Here is a 7,230-nt window from a genome sequence, read left to right as displayed (position 1 = left end):
GAGTAAACGCGGGTCAGTGGATGGAAAATGACTGAGAGGAGACATCAAGGTAGGGGGATTCTTACTAACTGGCTTAACAGGATTCTTGCTAAAGGCAGACCAAGGACTTAAACATCAAGGGTGTGGGATGAGGAACTTGATCAGATATCAGGAGTTATCGGATATCAAGGATGGGGGTGGAGGCAGCCAGATTCTTTGCTAAGACTGGACCGGGCAGGCCACAGACAGGTCAAAGGCCAAGGTCAAGGCCTAGTTAAGAGGCTTCAAGGGAGTCTGACTGAAGTTCGGTCAAAGAGAGAGTCTTCACAGACTTCCCCGGTGGCGCAGTGGTTAAGAATTTGCCTCCGAATGAAGGGGACGTCAGTTTGCGCCCTGGTCAGGGGAACTAGATCCCACATGCATGTTGCAATTAAAAGTTTGTGGGCCGCAACTAAGACCTGGCATAACCAGAAATAAATCAATGAATGAATAAGATTTTTTTAAAAAGAGAAAGTCTTGGTCAGTATTGTCCAGGAGGAAGAAATGTGCTTCTACTCTTCTAGGTTCTTCTGGCTGATCTAAGGGTTAAATTGACATGAGACAGATTAACAAGAGAAAATGAAGCAAACATTTAATAGCACGGATACATGGGAGAGTCCCAGGAAAACTGAGTACCTTGTCAAAATGGCCAACACTGTCATCTTAAATGCCAACCTCAGCTAAAGACAAGAGAGGATTTTGGGGCTGGTGGTTTGGGACCTGAAAGGGGAAGAAGACAATTCACATGGAGATGGAAAAGCAAATCCTTGGTAGACAAAGATTTGCTGGGCCGGGCAGGGACAATGCAACAAAGAGGACTCTGATCTCCAGGTCCTGCCGAGTTTCCCCCACTGTTAGCTCATATCCTTTGCAGACATCTCCGGTCGTAGCTCTATTCTGGGAACAGACCCACCATTTTAATTCTTTAAGCAGTTAGGGGGAAGGTCAAATGTTCTTCCTGAGTCTTTGGGGCCTTGATTATTTTCAGCTCCAAATAACCCGCGTGCCAAAGAGACGCATATTGGGGTGGCCAGTTGTGTTCCTCTACAGGCCTCAGGGGAGCCTGACTGAAGTTTGGTCAAGGAGAGCGTCTTGGATCAGTATGTATTCTTAAGGGAACCCCCTGGCGGTCCAGTGGTTAGGACTCCGAGCTTTCAATGCCGAGGTCCTAGGTTCAGTCCCTGGTCATAGAACTAAGATCCCACAAGCCTTGTGGAGAGGCCAAAAAAAAAAAAAAAGGATGTGCCCTTGAAATGTCATCAGAAGGCACTGAAATGTATGGTCTTCCTCCCCAAAACCCATGATCACAGTCTAATCATAAGAAAAACAAGAGACCAATCCCAACTGAAGCACACATTCTACAAAATACCTGACCAGAATGCCTCACAACTGTCCAGGTTGTCAAAAATAAGGAACGTCTGAGAAAGCCTCACAGACCAGTGGAGCCCAAGAAAACGTGACAACTGTATGTAGTATGATGTCCTCGATGGGATCCTGGAACAGAAAAAAAGACATTAGGTTAAAAAAAGAAAAAAAAAAACTAAGGAAATCTGAATAAACTATGAACTGCAGCTAATAATAATAATATTGGTAGCAATTGTAACAAATTTGCCGTACTAATGTATTCATAATGTATTTTTAAATTTATTCTTTAAAATATTTTTATTTTATATTGGAGTACAGTTGATTATGAATGTTGTGTTAGTTTCAGGTATACAGCATTTTCAGCAGTTTCAGGTATTATGCATTTACATATCTATTCTTTTTCAAATTCTTTTCCCATTTGGGCTATTACAGAGTATTGAGCAGAGTTCCCTGGGCTATAGAGTAGGTCCTTGTTGGACTAAGAATGTATTAATGTACAGGGGAAACTGGTCGCAGGTATGATGGGAACTCTGTACTCTTTCCAGTTTTTCTGTACATCTAAACTTGTAGTAAAATTAAAAGTGTCTTAAAGAAAATAAGTTTATTTAAAAAAACTACTGCAAACATACGGACACCAAGTGAGGAAAGCGGCGGGGGTTGGGGGGGAGGGATGGAATGAATTGGGAGATTGGGATTGACATATATACACTAATATGTATAAAATAGATAACTAATAAGAACCTGCTGTATAAAAAATAAATAAAATTAAAATTAAAAAAACTACTGTTCTGGATCGGTAATTTCTTAGAAATCCGAAGAATGAGAGTATGTCCCATCCCCCCCAAATCCCCACCCCTAGGGCTTTCATAGTAAATAGAATTAAGTTTGTTTACCATTGTTAACAGATGTATGCCTACTCTTTGTGCTCTGTTGATATTCAAAATACTCTCTGAAGCAGCTGTCAAATCTCATTCTTTGCACTGAATGAGGGTGTGAATGTCTTTCCTGCTGAGGAGGGAGGAATTCTTGCCTCCAAGTCCCCGTTTCCCTTTCAGATTCCCATCCCCACTCCCGCCTCCATTGCCCTTTACTTTTGCATCAATTTCCCCAGCTCTGGCCCCCTAGTCTTTCCGTTCACCCCCCAGGTTGCATTTGTAATTGAGGGAATAACGACCTTGACCTTGGTCTTGGGCCTGCCTTCCACATGCCCAAGCCCCTTCTTAGCAAAGAATTCGACTAAATCATTTCCCCCACCCTTGATATCTGATCACCTCTGATATCTGATCAAGTTTCTCATCCCTCCATTTAATGTCTAAGTCCTTGACCTGCCTTAACGAGAATCCTATTAGACTCCTTAAGTCAGAATTCCACCTTTGGAACTGTTCTCAGTGATTTTCCATCCACTGATCCCCTCACTATACACTGTGGTTGCAAATCCCCATTTCTCCTTGTTATAACTGGAGATGCGCTCAGTCCGTCTCCCCTATTGAGAAAGTCTTCACCCTGAAGGAGTTTACTACAGGCCACCCCAAACTATGCAGCTCTGGCATACTGACTATTTAGCGTGAAAGGCACCTGAAACCGCAAATACAGGAAAAACACTCTGACCTTCCTTCTTTTTCCTAAAAGTGGAAGGTGAAATTCCCAGATGACTGATGATTCTTATTCAGAAGGAAGTCACATTCTTGTCATTAAGGATGAGAAGCTGAGAAAACCATGTAAATTTATTTAATACAAGTTGTAAATGAGAGAGTTCTAGACACGTCTCTTATATAACCCAATGTAAAAGTAGGCTTTATCATATGATATCTCTTATATGTGGAATCAAAAAACAATGACACAAATGAACTTATTTACAAAACAAATAGACACAGAAAACAAATTGAGGAGGAAAGGGGGGTAGGGATGGATTGGGAGTTTGGGATTAGCAGATACAAACTACAATATATAAAATAGATGAACAACAAGTTCCTACTGTATAGCACAGGGAACTATAGTTGATATTTTGTAATAAACCATAATGAAAAAGAATCTGAAAAAGAATATATAGATATTGGGTTGGCCCAAAAAGTTCATTCTGTTAGTGAATACATTGTTCAATAAAATTCTTGGTGAAAATGAAAAATGTGTCTGTTTCCTTAAAACCAAACGAACTTTTTGGCCAGCCCTATATGTATAATCACTTTGCTGTATACCTGAAAGTAACACAACATTGTAAATCAACTATACTTTCCAATTTTTTAAAAAGTGATTACTGATTTAAAAAAAAAAAGCAAGTAAGTCTTGCCATCTCCTTGCGTCTTGAGTCCTGGTGAAGGCTCCCGTGTCATGTAAAACTTGTATTCAATAAATTTGCATGGAGCTAGCTTCCACAGCATGGGTAATAAAATCGGAACAGAATGATACAGAGTAAATTAGCATAGGCCTTGTGCATGGGTGACACACAACATTATGAAGCATTCTGTATTTTTTTAATGTGTATGTTTTCTTCCTGCTGGTCAAACTTATGTCAATTTAACTCTCAGGAACCGCCAGCAAGAACCTTAAAAGCATAAAAGTTTGCTTCCCTTACAATCCCTATTGCAATTCCTTACTTTTTTTTTTCTTTCTCACATGGAATTTTTTTTTTTTAACCATCCATCAATAAAGTAGTGATTTGTAAGGCTGAATTGCTCTTTTGGATAAAAGGAAATAGAGATGGACAGTCTCTGACATAAAGACAGTGGTACCCAGATATAGAAACAATCTCCTTTCTTCAACCTTCCAAGGGATTTGTTGGATGGGAAAACAGAGGCTGGAGTAGTAAACGGAATGTGAGTGGCATGATTAAAATATATATGTACGGAATGGTTTATATGTGTGTCCTCAGAGCCCAGGCAGACCCTGGAGCTTGACAGACACTCGGGAAAGTGTATTGAATAATTCAATTAGTTAGGTGGTTCCAAGATTTTACAAGGTGCCTTCAGAAACTCAAAATTAAAACTCATGACTCTGCTCCCCCCTAAAGGCACATCCATGTTTTCTCATCCATGTGAATCAAAGCACTTCCAAACACACATTTGCACACTCCTGACACTTGGAATCTCATCGTTCATCCCTTCCTCTCTCTTCTCTATCATGTACATTCCATCACCAATATTATTAAGAATGACCATACTGGACTTCCCTGGTGGCGCAGTGGTTAAAAATCCGCTTGCCAATGCAGGGGACACGGGTTCGAGCCCTGGTCCCGGAAGATCCCATATGCCACGGAGCAGCTAAGCCCTTGCGCCACAACTACTGAGCCTGCGCTCCAGAGCCAGGGAGTCACAACTGCTGAGCCCAGGAGCCACAACTACTGAAGCCCGCACACCTATGGCCCATGCTCTGCAACAAGAGAAGCCACTGACATGAGAAGACCATGCACCGCAATGAAGAGTAGCCCCCGCTGGCCACAACTAGAGAAAGCCTGTGCGCAGCAACAAAAACCCAATGCAGCCAAAAATAGATAAATTTATTTTAAAAAAGGAATGGCCATCCTCGGAAAGCTTGAATGTAGATGGTAGGTCAGGCAAAAAAAACACAAACTCGCATTTTTTTTTTTTTTTTCTTTTGAGGTACGCGGACCTCTCTCTCACTGTTGTGGCCTCTCCGTTTCCGGAGCACAGGCTCCGGACGCACAGGTTCAGCGGCCATGGCTCACGGGCCCAGCCGCTCCGCAGCATGTGGCATCTTCCCGGACCGGGGCACGAACCCGTGTCCCCTGCATTGGCAGGTGGACTCTCATCCACTGCGCCACCAAGGAAGCCTTTTTAACTGGATTTCTTATCCACACAGTGTACCGAACCCTGAAGGAAATACAAGATAATCAAGGAGAAAACCAGGACAGAACTCACAAAGATGCCTGACAAAATATTCCCAAAGAGGGCTGTGTCACTCCAAGCCCACTCTACCCCAAGCACTCTGCGACTGTGATTAACCTCTGAAATGCCTCCCAAAGGCTTCTGCTCGGTTCACAACGGGTGTTACTAAAAGTAGAGGTTTTCTCTTGTTTTTCTTTCCTTTTTTTTTAATTCATCTTTTTAAAAACTACTTTATTTACTGATTTATTTTTGGCTGCGCTGGGTCTTTGTTGCTGAGCGCGGGCTTCCTCTAGTTGTGCCGAGCAAGGGTTACTCTTCGTTGCGGTGCGCGGGCTTCTCATGGCGGTGGCTTCCCTTGTCGCGGAGCACGGGCTCTAGGCGCGTGGGCTTGCATAGTTGTGGCCCTGAGCCACCAGGGAAGTCCTGTTTTCGTTTTTCAAATGTAAAATTATCATAACACAGATACACATTCACAGGGATTTTCTCTCTGTTTCTAGTGTTCTCCCAGACTTGGTCATTTTTTTTTCACTTGACAGATTCATTTACTGTGTGAACATCTGATTCATTTATTGTGTGAACGTCTGTGGTGGACCAGGCAGTGGCACACACATCCCTGAACAAAACAGAAAATGTCGTTCCCTCACCAAGCTTGCATTCTAGTTGTGGAGACAGATGATAAAGAAATAAGCAAATGAGCTTATAATGTCAGCTCGCTGTACATGTTAAGTATAAAAACACAGCTTGGAGGTGAATATCATGAATTGCTATTTTAGAAAAGCTGGTTGGGGGCTTCCCTGGTGGCACAGTGGTTGAAAGTCCGCCCGCCGATGCAGGGGACGCGGGTTTGTGCCGCGGTCCGGGAAGATCCCACATGCCGCGGAGAGCTGGGCCCGTGAGCCACGGCCGCTGATCCTGCGCCTCCGGAGCCTGTGCTCCACAACGGGAGAGGCCGCAACAGTGAGAGGCCCGCGTACTGCAAAAAAAAAAAAAAAAAAGAAAAGCTGGTTGGAGGTGTCCATGAGGAGGCATGATTTGATCGACAGCCTTGCATGATATCAGGGAAGTAAGCAATTAAATATCTAGAAAATTCCGGACAAGTAGACCCACTGCCTCATTGCAACACTCACAATCTTCCTCTTTGTCTTTTCCATAGCCTGTGATGTTCTAACATAACCGCTTACTTTATTGGTTTATTAAATTAATTGTCAACTCTCTTCGCTGTTAGAATGTAAACTCCACTTGGGTCAGGATTTTCTTTCTTTTTTAGATGCCATTTTATCCCCAGCACTTAGGACTGAGGATTTAGGACTAAGGACAGTACATCTTAGGTGCTCAAGGTATATTAAATGATGCCTATTAAGTCTCAGAGGTGTCAGACACACACGGAAGCAAAGTAGGCACCCAAGAGAAGCATTTCATCTAGTCTGGAAACAGTCCTTCTTCCATCCCCCCACTTTTTTTCTTAACCTCCTCACAAAGCAGTACATGGTAGGAATCCTTTGAATAAACAGGATTACCACCCATTCACCTCCAGGCTGTAGATCAATGTTGAGGAAAGAATGCTGTACGTAAAAGGATTTTAAAAACTGTTGAGGATCTTAAAAACAACAACACCAAAAAAATCCTATTCTGATTGGTATGGAGACCAGACAGATAAAGCTAAGACTTGGGTGGGGAAGGTGGAGAGTCCAGGTGATTGTAATGACAACGAGGTCTAGTGATTTGCAGATGAAAACCTTTCAATTCAGCAGGAAGAATGTCTGATTTAGTCCCAACCTCCATTTAGTCCCAACCTCCCCTGGCCACCTCAGGCTATCAAATCTCAGTTCTTAAGTCTTTGGAATTTCTGAATCCAAAAAAATAAATTTATTTTTAAAAGCAGCTTATTAAAGAGGAAAGATATTAATTTGAGAATGAATGTTAATTAATAGTTAACAAATCAATCATACATCAATAAAGCTGGGAAAAAATTGGAAAAAGCAGCTAATAAAGATTAAAACTTGAG

The 7,230-nt window shown here is 42.3% G+C and overlaps 1 non-coding gene across 1 annotated transcript; it reads left to right on the top strand.

Annotated features, from left to right (window-relative positions):
* Window positions 1-3,750: 3,750 nt before the first annotated feature.
* On the top strand, window positions 3,751-3,854 carry LOC132510570 (U6 spliceosomal RNA). Its single transcript, XR_009537369.1, has one exon. It is a non-coding gene; the product is annotated as a U6 spliceosomal RNA (small nuclear RNA).
* The last annotated feature ends 3,376 nt before the right edge of the window (window positions 3,855-7,230 follow it).

Source organism: Lagenorhynchus albirostris, chromosome 19, assembly GCF_949774975.1.
Source record: "Lagenorhynchus albirostris chromosome 19, mLagAlb1.1, whole genome shotgun sequence".
NCBI classification, from domain to species: domain Eukaryota; kingdom Metazoa; phylum Chordata; class Mammalia; order Artiodactyla; family Delphinidae; genus Lagenorhynchus; species Lagenorhynchus albirostris.
The sequence above is the reverse complement of the archived record's forward strand: the minus strand, read 5'-3'. Positions and strand labels throughout refer to the sequence as shown.